We start from the raw sequence: 13,302 nt of genomic DNA, 5'->3' as shown, positions 1-13,302 counted from the left end.
TTTATGTTGTGTAAGAGATTTGTTTGCTATTTTTGTATAAACATATTATCCAAACTTTTAGAATTAGTTTTTGCATTATTAGTAACCCTTATTTTATGTAATCGATGAAAAATGTTATTCTTACAACTACTGATTTGTAATAGTTTTTGTTGTACAAAGTACTCTATGTATTGTGTTAGGCTGTGATTGGATTGGTAAAAGGAGCTGTGACGCACATACTCTTATATTTGTATGTTGAGAGATGTGCAACTTGGTTTGTAATTGAATAGTTTAAATACATGTATACTTTTGAAAAATACTTGTTTTTTTATTAAATTGCTTCCTTAGTACTAAATGTCAGGTGTTTTTATGACATATAATGGCAGTAATCAAGTCATAATTCCTTTTCACTGCATGAATAAAGCAACAAATTAAAAAGTTTCAAAAATTAATTTGAAAGATTGTTTACTCCTATCCTAATGTTCTACACAATTCTTCATTTCAATTTTATTGCTGGCAATCAATATTTTCAAAGAATAACATGTTTTTGGACATTTTTTCCATCATTATATATTATAAAAAATGGAACACTTTGTTACAAAGATCACAATCTTTGATCCCTTCTTCGTCAGAAAAACCATAAGGTTTAAGCATATCAATTAGAAAAAGAAACTAATCAATAAGTGGCAATGAACTTCCCCACATCATAGTTGACTACAGAGCAAGTTGTACAATAAAAAAAACTGAAAACATATAACCTAAGGGTCCAGAGGTTAGGAGAACAATTACCAATTCCACTGCACTGACAGCATATACGGAGAGGCAGAATCACATGTATGTAGAAGTTTAGTGTGGTGTCTGTTTTTGTTTTTGTCTATTTTTTCTTAACATTCATGGTTTTTTACATAATATTACATTATAGTGCGTATAAAACATGCACTACTGGCATAACATTACCCAGCATGTGGCGTAATGATGGCATGTCAACCCGTCCTGGAGTATTTTTAAAGGTTTTATTTCTAGTGTTTATTGCACCATGAAATATCCTACGTACAAATAGCCAAATTAGCCTTGTTGCGTGATGATGACAGACATGGATAGAGAAAAAAGGGCTTAGTGGAAGATATTATAAAAAATAACAAAACTTTTAAATAAGACACACAAAATAAACTTTTTTGTAAATAAAAGTAGATATATCTAAAACTCTACAAACCTGTCTTTTAAAGAACGGGAACAAAATTCAATTAAAACTATAATTTTAGGTTAAAAAATAAAACTGTTGAGAGGTTAAAAATACTTTATTTTAAAGTATTTATTATTTCTGTTGCCATAAAGGTAACTCATAAAATTTAATATTTTATTATTATATGCATTTGTAAATATAAAACTTACAAAAATGAAATTTTAGGTAATGCACCACTTAAGATCTTTATATTGAAACTCAAGCATTACATTTGTTTAAGAATTTAATAAGATTTCAAGTCTTACTAATAACTTAATTTTCCATTATATGTTTACCGACACAAAGTTTGTGGTAAGAAGAAATAGAAATCTGGTAACATTACCCAAAATTTGGGAAGGACATTTTGTGCTGACTGTCAACCACTGTGAGATTCAATTTCAAGTTTCCAGTGTTACCAAAATTTTTCGTAAAAGAAGAGATTACACTTTATTAGTTTCGTTAGACGTTTAATAAATCTCCCATAGTCATTAATTTCCCAAATAGCTAATTTATTTAATGATTTTTTATTAATGTGAGGAAGTGTTTTCACATTCAAAAATTTTCAAATCATGTGGATGGGATGAAGTTCTAAGTCACATGTTAAAAGTTATCATCCTCACTTATATCAAAAGGGTTTAGCTCTTTTCATTAATAATTGCTTTTCAAATGGTATATTTTACCTGAAAAAAACTAAAAATACTAATTAAACCTATCCATAATAAAATGGACAAAACTGATGTGTCAAATACCTTCCTATAGCCCTTCTTCCAGTGATTTCCAAAAATTTTGGAAAAAAGTAATAACAGTCAGAATTTTTAAACATTTTTACTAAATATAACATTTTTGTATAAAAATTAATTTGGTTTTAAAAACCTAACTCATAACAGCCTCTGCAGTATTGTGAACTAATTTTACACAATTTTCAATTGACAAAAAACATCATTACTACATATCTTTACTGTGAACCTTTCAAAAGCTTTTGACTGTGTTGAACACAGTATATTGTTCAAGAAATTAGGAATTTTATGGTTTTTTAAGAGGCTCAGTTCACAGTTTATTATCTTCATATTTATCAAATAGGAAACAAAAGGTTACAATTAAAAAAATAGGTCTTCGGTCAAGCTTTTCTTCTCACTGACAACTCAATGATCATTGAGTTCTCCAGGGCTCAGTGCTAGGTACACTACTTTTTTCTAATCTTATGTGAACTGTTTTCCACATATCCTAACTATAAATCATCTGTAGTTCTATTTGCTGATGACTCCACTCTTACTATAAAACAGAATCTCTTGATGATTTAGAGAATAAAATTAATCAAGCAACTGACGAAAGCAGGACAGTGGTTCTTCAGCAAATGGGCTATTGCTTAATGAAAAATAAAGCCAATTAATATTCTTATCACACCAATCGGCAAAAAACACATATATCAAATTTTAACCTAACTAATATTAAAGTAATATCGTCAGGTAAATTTAAAACAATGCAATATCACTGATAGAACACACAGCCTTTTACAGAAAAGAAGTTATATTCAGTCTCCTTCGCATTGAGAAATATCTCACAATTAAAGCAGTTTACTATGGTTATGATTACTCGCATCTAAGATATGGGGTGGCATCTTTGGGGAAATTCTGTAGTTATCAAAACAAATTTTCAAAAACTCAGAAATCATTAGAATTATGTTGAAACTTAAAAAAGGGACAAATCCTGCAAACCACTTCTTAAAAACCATAACATTCTCACTTTACCATTTCTATTATATTCTTGAAACCCTATTACTGTTTAAAAATCATAACAACTCTGTTTAAAAAAATCAAGTATTGCACCATTATACAATCAGAAATCAACCCTTACAATACTCCATACACTGATTAATAATATTTCGAGCATAGGTTCTTATTATTCAAACTGTCAAAATTTTATAATAAATTGCCTCCAAATTCTAAAGAGGGAGAATTCCATAAATGCATTTTAAAAAATTTTCCCTAAAATGCTACCTCATTAACCGAGAATACTACTTAGTTGATAAATACTTAAATAAATCACATTTTTTTTGGAGTTACTTAATTATTGCATTTTTAGACTAAGCTCACTAAGTTTATTTTAAAATATTGATAATTCACATGATTATCTTTAGCTATGCTGAAAATTATAAACCTATGCGAGGTTCTTATAATAACTTTAAATGACGTGTCAGTGCCGAATTTTGTGAACTACCCAGGTTAAGATAAAAAGATAAGATGGTAATTCAATATAAACTTTATTTTCATATTATGATAAATTCTAAAATTACATATTCAATTAGTATATCTAATTATACACACTTGTATATATCTTGTATATAACATTTGGTATTAATCAGATCAGAAGCTTCAGAATATTTTTTATTTTTAAAGTTGCCTGGTTTTGGTTTAAAAGCACCAAAACCCGGTATATTTTCGTTGTTATAGATAAACAAGCTGGAAGTTACTTTTGGGTGAACAGTTTTCATATGTAGAAAAAACCAGAAATAAAGGAACTAAATTTTTATATAACTCCCGTTATTGTAGCCTATCAGGTAGTTTGTGGTCAACTTTCAAATCAGGTAGCCTAAGCTTTTCGATCCGAGAGTAGACATCGAATATTAAGCATTGGTCTTGAATTTGTGATTTAAAATAAAACTATTTTTGTTAATGTTACATTTAAATTTTTGTTTTAGTTAAATATGCTTCATATAAAACTGTATTTGTATCGAATATTTAATTATCCCTGTATAAATTTCCTGGTGATTGGTGGTAGAGGTGGGTTTACTGTTAAACTATACACGGTGACCTGGTCTTTCCCTCCTTTTATTAGTTCAGAAGTCACCGCTCAGCATTCACCGTCGCTACATGCTGACTCCCCTACCTCCTTCATTTGACACTAATGTAAGTAGATGAAATACATTTTTTCTAAGAACCATATTTATTATTTTGTTTATTTTTAAACAAAATTTGGATTACAACTTTTTAAAATGGCGGTAGGTTCCTTTTTTAAGACAAAATGGTAACACTTCTTATTATTCTTTAAAAATTTGATAGGGATTTGTTTGGAGAGTTTGTTTTATAATCAGGCCTTAATTGAAGATAACACAATGTGAAAAATTGTATGTACATGAAAGATGACAGTATGAAATTATATGATTTTAATTGGAGGAATTATCTAATTTCCTTTAGAAAGAATTATTAAAAAGTACATGTCATTTTTCCTACGCTATATTTTCAGAATATTAAATATATATTGTAACTTTATTTAAAAAATATCATTCATGAAACCATTAGTACTTTATGCAGTTTTTGTTAAAAATTGTTACGAAATTCCATAATATAAATGCCTTTAATTCCATGTGAGCGATAAAAAATATTTTTTCTGCATTTAGGGAAAGTTGCCTAAAAGGGGTTATAACATTTAAATAACCATAATCAGACAAGAAGTACTTTTGGCCACGTTTAAGTGTGTTAACTCCACTTTGTGGCGCAGCAATTGAACATAAGTAAAACATTTAATCACAATTTATTCGGTAAACATACAATACACCATGTCGTATGGACCATAGAGTAATTCCTTACTTTTTTCCTAAATCTTAGCTGTGTTAAGCTTAATTAGTTCACTTATTATTATTATTATTCGTATTTTGCTATTTACTGTTTATTTATCCTTCTATAACACCTGTATTCATCTGTTATTTTATTAGTCTAGTAACGGTTATAATTTCTTATTGTGAATACACAGTATGTTTTGTTAAATTGCCTATGTCTATTGTAACTTATAATCAAAACAGTTCTGCCCTGCTAAGGATGAAAAGGGTATCTGACATCTGGCCTATTTTGAGCTAGGCTGACTTTACTCTTTTGCTCATTAGCCAAACAGTAGATTTAAAAATATTAAGTTCTGTTTTTTTTGAGGCAATTTGTAATATTTGTATCCAGAATCTATAAAATATAGTTTATGAAGTAAAAAAATTCATTTATCATTTAAATACTTGTAGTTACATAAGTGTACCTTAAGCGATTCTAAGCCAAAAAAGCGGTTATCTGCCACATACGCGTTTTTTGGCTTCTTGTTTCTATGCGATTTCAACAGCATGAATTGTAGGGCTAAACACAGTAACAAAGTCACATAATATTTATCTAGTGTTAGTTTTAATGATTAAAATGAGACTTTCTCTAATTACTATGATGACAAAGTTACACACATTTTTTAGAAATTTACATGAATATTGTCTATACAACTCAGTCAATGTCATGTTCTGTGATTAGATCAGGCTCCTCACTCACTGCTAGATCAAACCAAAAAGCCATGTCTTGTTGGGAGGCATCAAAGGCACAAGTTTTTTAATTAATGTCTTGTTTCTTTTCTTTGTTCACAACTTCTGGGGGCTGGTTCTTGTATTTGGTTTTGGAACTTCTCTCTTCTCGTAAATCCTGCTTTTTAAAAGGACAATTGAAAGACTTCCCCACCTGAATGATTTTCTGTAGAACATGTCAAAAGATCCTCTTTGGAAAAGAACATGTACCATTTCACTAAGATATGGACGAGGAACTTTATGCATAATTTTATACTGTGAAGAATAGTTAAATTCTGTGAAAAAGTCCTGATGCTCCATGCTCCTTTACAGTAACCTTTCCAGAGTTACTAGCTTTGGACAGCATCTTTGAAGTCTTCAAAATCATACATTTTTCCTTTTGACTTTATCTGAAACAATACAAAAATTTAAAATTGATAAACTTAAGGAAAAGAAACAAATAAAAAGCTGCGCCGCGAAAAGTGGAAAACGTAAAAGATTACTTAATTTTTATAACATTTACATTATAAAAGTAGAGGGTACTTGTAATATAATAGGTTCTAAATTCAAATTTATCATTGCTTACCTGTTTATTAACTTGGTGATGGAAATGGTCTGCAAGACATAAATGTATGTCCTGTCTCTAGATTAGTTTAAAACAATCTCATTAGCTTCAATATCATTGAATTTACCAATCCTGTCAGGTAGGAAAACAAAGCCCAATTTTTGTTCTGGGCTGCACAATTGTCCATCCAAATGTGTATTTTTTTTGCATCTCTTTTGTGCATGATAAAAAGAATTTAATGCACTCGCAATGTCCTCCTTTTTCCTACCGGAAATTCCCTCATGCCAGATGCATGCAAAAGGATCATGGTTGGTTTTTTTTCCAACAGGCACAAATGATTCATTGAAAAGGACAATTCTACGAGTAAACACTGCTTCTTTGAAACTGTTCAATGTGAGGCAACATTATTACTTCTCTGGCAAGTCCATTGTGTAGGACAACTGTACCAGAAGGCCTATAACTATCTAAATTGTCTTTATCAATTGATTTTTCATATGCTTTCTGGGCTTTAAGTATATTTCTTTTTATGATCTTTCCATTCATTGCCATTCCGGACACAAAAGTTCATCGATTTGGCATGATCTCTTGTTTGTGTAGATTGTACTTTTCACATCTTTTCGCATTCCTCGTGGCCCAATTTTGCAAAGGAAAATGTTCATTTCTGATATTACATTTTCGATACAAGTGTCTATGAACAATGAAAGTTTTCTTTCTGCTTCGTGATCTTTCATTAATTCTTCGTGCATTTTTGCTATTGACAGTTCACAGGGCAAATATTTCCTGTTTAGGAGCATGTTCTCCTCCTATAATGTGATATACATGGATAGTATTTTAAAATTGATCCTTGATAATACTCCTATCCACAAGGTTATGTGGGGGGTGGTCTTCCCCGTTGATTCGCGTTTCGGTAAAACGCCAATCAGTTTGATTTGTTCAAAATTAGTAATGAACATGTCATTGTTTTTTTTTGGTAGCCGAGTGTGGATAAGAAAAATGTTTTACAAACCATCTTTCTTGCTCGTCACTGTCTGTAAGGAAGTAAAAGAATGTTTTTCCCCTCCTTGATTCTTCCTCTGGGTGGCGTTTTCCTTTTAACTTTGCTTTTATCAATGTGCCCTAAAAATAAAAACTTTTCTCTCATTTTCCTCCATAGCCCAAAAGTGTTCGTGGATTTTCATTCTTCCTGTGTTCTGAAGTTTGGTCGTGCATTTTCTTTTACATGTATTATTACATGGGGGCCTGAAGTGCATGTTTATCTTTATTTTTTTTCACGTTTTTGATTTAATGTCTTCTTTACACCTCGGCGCAGCTCTTTTCCTTCAGGTGTTCCATTTTTGGTGAACCCCTTTAGGTGCTTCATCTGTTTCCTCGAGCAAAGCAGCTGTATTATTATGTTTCTAAGTTCGACTCTGCTGTCTCCATCTCGCTGGTGTTCCTCTGTTGGCGCTACTTCTATTGGGTTGACTTGTTCAACTACAATGGCAACATTTTTAACCAACCAAATCTGGAGCTATGTCAAACAGCACGTCGACATTCTGTAGCTGTTGTTCTTCTGCCGCTTCAGGCAATAAATCAAACAAATCTTCAATAAAAATCACTGGCATTGTCTTCATTTGATTCATAGCTTCTGCAAAAAGTGAAATAAATGAGTTTTTTCATTAATGCTATATTTTATATATTTTTTTCATGTTGGCTATATTTTCATCCTATGCAATTTACATATTTGGTAATTCAATGAGTTATGGACAGTAGTAAGATATAAATCAAACATAAAAAGTTGCCTATAGACAACATTGCCATAACCCTACAAAAGCTAACAAAATTATGAGCGTTGGGTCGGCCTACATTCAACTAGTTCGCTTATTTATTTTTATTTGCTGAATTAAATAAATATATATTACCGAATATTTTTTAGGCTATCAGTTTGATAGGGCATAGTAGATTAAGCAAATTACCTTTTTATTATCTGTAGTTGTCGTTAGACTCTTCATGTCTGATATCAACTTCTGTTAAATTAGCATAAGGCCTACTACGTGTTTTCCTCCATTGTTCAAGTGGACGACCATAAAAAGTGATCCGTTTTGAAGAACTGTAGGAGCGCTTGGGCTGAAAAAAATAATAATTTTGTAAATAATTTTTGCAGGGACCCAGCAAACAAAAGCATTTAGGCTACAGTGGCTTAATCTAGACTAATTATGCATATTGATAAATTAAGTTTGTTTTAAAAGCTCTATTTCTAGGCTTGGATTAAAATATATTATGGTAGGCCTAATCAATTATTGCTACTTACATCTGCATTACTAGAAGTAGATGGCAGAGACTGTTTCTACTTGCTCAAACGATGTTGATGTACTAGGCCTAGGCCTAACTGGCAAAACTTCCTTAGGGGCAGGATTGCATTTGCTGTCAGAGTTTATGAAACTAAAAATGCGCATCTAGAAAGAAAATGATTTTCTTACACACATTACATGTATAACCCATTTTAAACCATCCTGAATCAAACACTTCTTCTCAAGGTTTCAAACTCACAGTCCAATCACAAATTCAGAGTTATAAAGAAATTCACTTCAAAACCTAACACAATTTTGTTTTGAGGTTATATTTTACGGCTTAATCAGCTGAGGTATAATAGTTTATTAGTTATTCATTTTGCGTTTTTTCTTGATGTCATTTTTACACTGTAATGTTACACTATTAACAAAGTCAAGCTTAATTGCACACGTCTCAAAAGTTAATCCAAATGGGTAACTACATGTGACGTAATAGAATATTCTAAGCAAGAAAACAGTATCTGCACGAGACCTAAGCAAAACAACCGTATCTGCACCGCACCATACGTTTATTTTGCTTAGACATAGTAGATACGGTGTTTTGGCTTAGAAAATTCAGAATTTGAAGTGTAGTTACGGTATATTTCATATTGATTATCTCAAAAACTGTTGTAGATACGGTCTTTTAGCTTATTTTTTTGGATTCCTCGTTGTTCTCAATAACATAAAAATCACCTCTAACCTCAAATTCCTTAATTTGTTCAGTTACGGTCTTTTCGCTTAGCGAGGGCAGAGTTGTAACTAAAGGCATTTTTAATACCATGAGCGAAATTGACGAAGAATGCTTGGCTCAGATAGGAGTTCCATCTTCTTACTTGTATTTTATGAAGCTGAGATATAACAAAATTGCAAAAATTACAATAGGCTAACAGTATTTCTCTGCCAACGAAAGAAAAATAAGAAAAACCTGAATTTTGAATATTTAGTGAAATGAAGGCAGTTATTACGATTATTGAAGGCAAACTTATGAGAAAGCAAAAGTTGTTTGCTGATTATATGAAGATTTTTCTCAAGAGTTGGGACTACGCCCATATGCAAGGAAGAACTTCAGAATACACTTTAAAATGTCTTCATTTGGTGTACGTACAAACAATATTACGTATTTTACTACCAGCGTTTTAGGTTCATACATAATGTTACCTTACCAATTTATATAATGTTCACAATGTCTGTTAAACGGGGTAAATCTCACTTCTCATTGTATATAAAACTAAGATTCCGTCATTACAATAATATTAGTTACAAAGATTTAGGCGTATTTATTATGTACCCTACACTCACAATATCCCATGGTTCAGTGGGGGCTCTCTTTATTCCCCGGGGTTCTAGCTCCTGTAATTCTTTCTAAGAAATCTGTTCAAAATTTGGTTACCAATTATATGATTCTGATTCGGCCTCTAATAGCATATGAGTATGTATGCCCATTAAGGAGTTTTTTCAACAAATGAATATATTATTTATTTATTTTAAAATATCAATATGAATTCTCTTCAGTGAAAAAATAAAAATAAAACCCAAAATATTGGTAAACTCTTTATAAATTTCCGTACGTCTAAGCGTACTTCTTTAGACGTAACATTGAAAATATAGTATAGAATATTTACAAAATTAAATTAGAAACTAACTAGAAATATATTTTTTATCCAAATGCCTACGGCTGACTTGGAATTACACCATGAAGTCAATTTTCACTAAAAGTACTTTTGCACTGATTTTCATCTGCGATTGCCTTCGATCATATTTCCTCGATTAGGCTATATGTTTTCTTTTTATGGTTATCAGAAATCGACTTATTCCTTATTAACAATGTTGTGTTCAAAACTGGATAAATTTTTTTATATTTTTTCTGGTTATCGATCATCCGGTATTCTTCTAATTTGGAGTTGGAACACATGGAGTTTCCCCTTGCATAGCCGAAATGTGTGACATTTCTAATTAGTACATGATACGTAGTCTCATTCACTCATGCAGTGCAATTTAAGCACAGAGGAGTGAAATAAAGTTTCATTAGATGAAGAGTTCTTGTTCACTGTTGACATGTCCCCTATTTCTTTAGTCTTGATTATCTTTACTATATTGCCCTACTCTACTGCTGTCTCATATTCTTGGTACCATATGTAATGGTAGTAGATAGGTTTGTTATACTCCTATACCACCTGGCCTTTTTTGTTTGTATTTTCCAGTTAACAAGTTGTTTTTTTTCTTCACGTAATTAAATAAAGAAAAAATATCTTCCCTCTTTTGGAACGATTTGAAGGCCAGAAAATGGGGAAAGGGGTCCCATGGTCTTGACAAGAACATTCGCATTCATCACTAACATGACTCTTTTGCGAGTTGTCATCCATTTTGCTACTACAGGGTATCTACTGAAAGGATTACTTACTCTGTTCTTGGAGATATACACAGTTTTTTTATTTATTTTTCTAGGGACATGGTTATCTTCTATTATGCCCATCACATGTATCTTGTTGTAGGTCGATTGTAATAAGCTCGAAAGAGAATTCAGTAGCATGATTAAACATTCACAGTTTGGCGGAGATTATTCCATAAGCGAAAGCAACAAGTTAGCCAAAAAAGCTTCAGCTGTATAAAATCGATACATTTAGTTAAAAAGATTTATATTTCTTTTTCCCCACATACATTTCTAGTATCAAAATTGCTGCTCCTGCGTGAAAAAAAGAACTGAAATAGAATAATAAAAACAGTGGAAAATAACCGTCACAGCTGAAATTAAAACCCCAATGTTCAACATCTCAAAATCAAATTTATTTTAAAACAAGGTGTTGATAAGTTTCGCTCCTTCATCAAATTAAATCTGCTATTTATAATTTCATTGGTATGCAATGAAACATTATTCATGACCTTTTAAGTTATAACAGTTTTCAATTTTGCCCTGATTATATACCCCTGGTATGTACCAGCGCGGGGGCATGTCGATTCTCCGAATGAACAATACTATGACGGTGACCTGTTCATTACTGACTACGAAAGGGGGGGTTATGAGGTTTGGGCCAAGAATATATGCTTATTACAAAAATTACAATTTAGGATGATATATTATGCTTTTGCTTTTAAATTAACAATCAATAGTTCCTGTTGAATGGGAATACGTTTTATTGGTTATGTTACTACTGCTAAAATTTGAGTAGAAAGACATAATTTTGCACGTAGCAACATCACGTGGTGGGTTTTTGTCAGGGTTTTAAACCGTTAAAGTTGCCCCCCGATTTTTTGTTTTGAAAGATTGGTTTTGGACTTTAACATATCTGTGTGTATGATGGTATGTGTTTTTGTGTATTTATATACATACATACTTATGATAATAGGAACTAGGACTAAATTTCGCCTCGCGTATGGGCAGTTAGTCAATTGTTCCCCGTCCGAGGTGTTTCTGTGGCTTTGTCAATTAATTGAAACAATAAATCTAATCAAAAGATGAGCTAATAAAAAACTTTTGGGACTCTTTTGGAGGACAAATGTTTTGAAGTGTTGAATTTCTTGGGTAACTACCGCGGACCTGCCAGAGTTTGAAGTTGGGCTTATTTTATTGGATATTTTATCTACTTTAAAAAAAGTACAAAGTAATTTTTTGAATGCAAAATTTTTACGAGTTAATTAAACCAAAACAAGAAAGGAAAAAAAATTTCTGAAAAAGTACGTAGGGGTTTTGGACTCTCAAAAGTTAAGACATAAAAGGATTATAAAAGCTGCTCAGTTTGGTGTAATAACTATCTTTAATATATCCTAACAACATTACCAAAAATTTAGCTTCATGCAGTATTTTTCAACCTTCACGTACCTGACGACTTATCTATAGGATTCACATTCAACTAAAAATGGCTCTACTTGCATATATTTGCTGTGCTGATTGTGTTCAAGATTATATGATTTTCTTCTTCTGCAGTTATTACGTTATTGATATATTATTGCAAGCTTATAGTTGGTCAATGTGTTTATTACATCGTCAATTGGTGTTTCGTTTGCCCAACCAAGATAACTTATTGTTTTATAGCCTGTCAACATTGTCTTAATGTTACACTGGCTTGTTTTTATGAAAACTGGATTGTTTGATTTTTTTTTTAATTGCTGCAGCTAGTTGTATGTGTTGGATGGTTATGTTGTCTCAAATTTTATATGTTGTTGGGCAAATTTTATAGGTCCAGCATTAATATGTTTTATATTTTCTGAAAAAAAAAAATATATATAAAACCTTTGAGCAAATATTATAACATATATATTGCCCCGGCTACGCATATTTCAATTTTACAAGACGTGTACAAGCTTTACTTATAAATAAATTAGTATTGTAATTATTCCGAGGAAAATATGTTTTTATATAAATATGTATTAAAATATTATGATATTCTGTATATAGTGCATAGATCTTTTCTATAAAATGGACAATCGCATTATTCAAGGGTGTTGCTTTAGGAAAAGGGGTTTTGCTCAGCATTGTTTACAAGAATATAATTTTAATCAACAATCATATGTAAAAACCCTTCATATGATGTGTGAACTCCCAGCTGTGCAGGTTTTCAGTGTTGTTGTCCCTATTTATTTTAAAATTTAAAATGTAGTTTTTATTTAACCCAAATTAGTGAGTTAAAATAATTATAAACAGCACTTTTAAAAAAATTTTTGTTCATAATTTACATAAAAATGAATTTAGTATTTTTTTTCGTAAATCTTTTTTTTCCAGTACTTTTCCTAAATAAAACCTTAAACCCGTTAACTTTAATTGTTTTCCAGTGTTTGTTTACTATTAGTTGTTTTATCAAGTCGAGAAAAGGTAATGGACGAACTTAAAATTTGCCCCTTCAAACAACCTCAAACTGTTTTTGGGATTTTGATACCAAAGACTAATTGATCAACAATTATTGTTTAAATAAGCAAACAATGAACA

The sequence above is a fragment of the Homalodisca vitripennis genome, unplaced genomic scaffold (assembly GCF_021130785.1).
Source record: "Homalodisca vitripennis isolate AUS2020 unplaced genomic scaffold, UT_GWSS_2.1 ScUCBcl_9130;HRSCAF=17517, whole genome shotgun sequence".
NCBI lineage: Eukaryota > Metazoa > Arthropoda > Insecta > Hemiptera > Cicadellidae > Homalodisca > Homalodisca vitripennis.
This window is presented reverse-complemented; position numbering follows the sequence as displayed.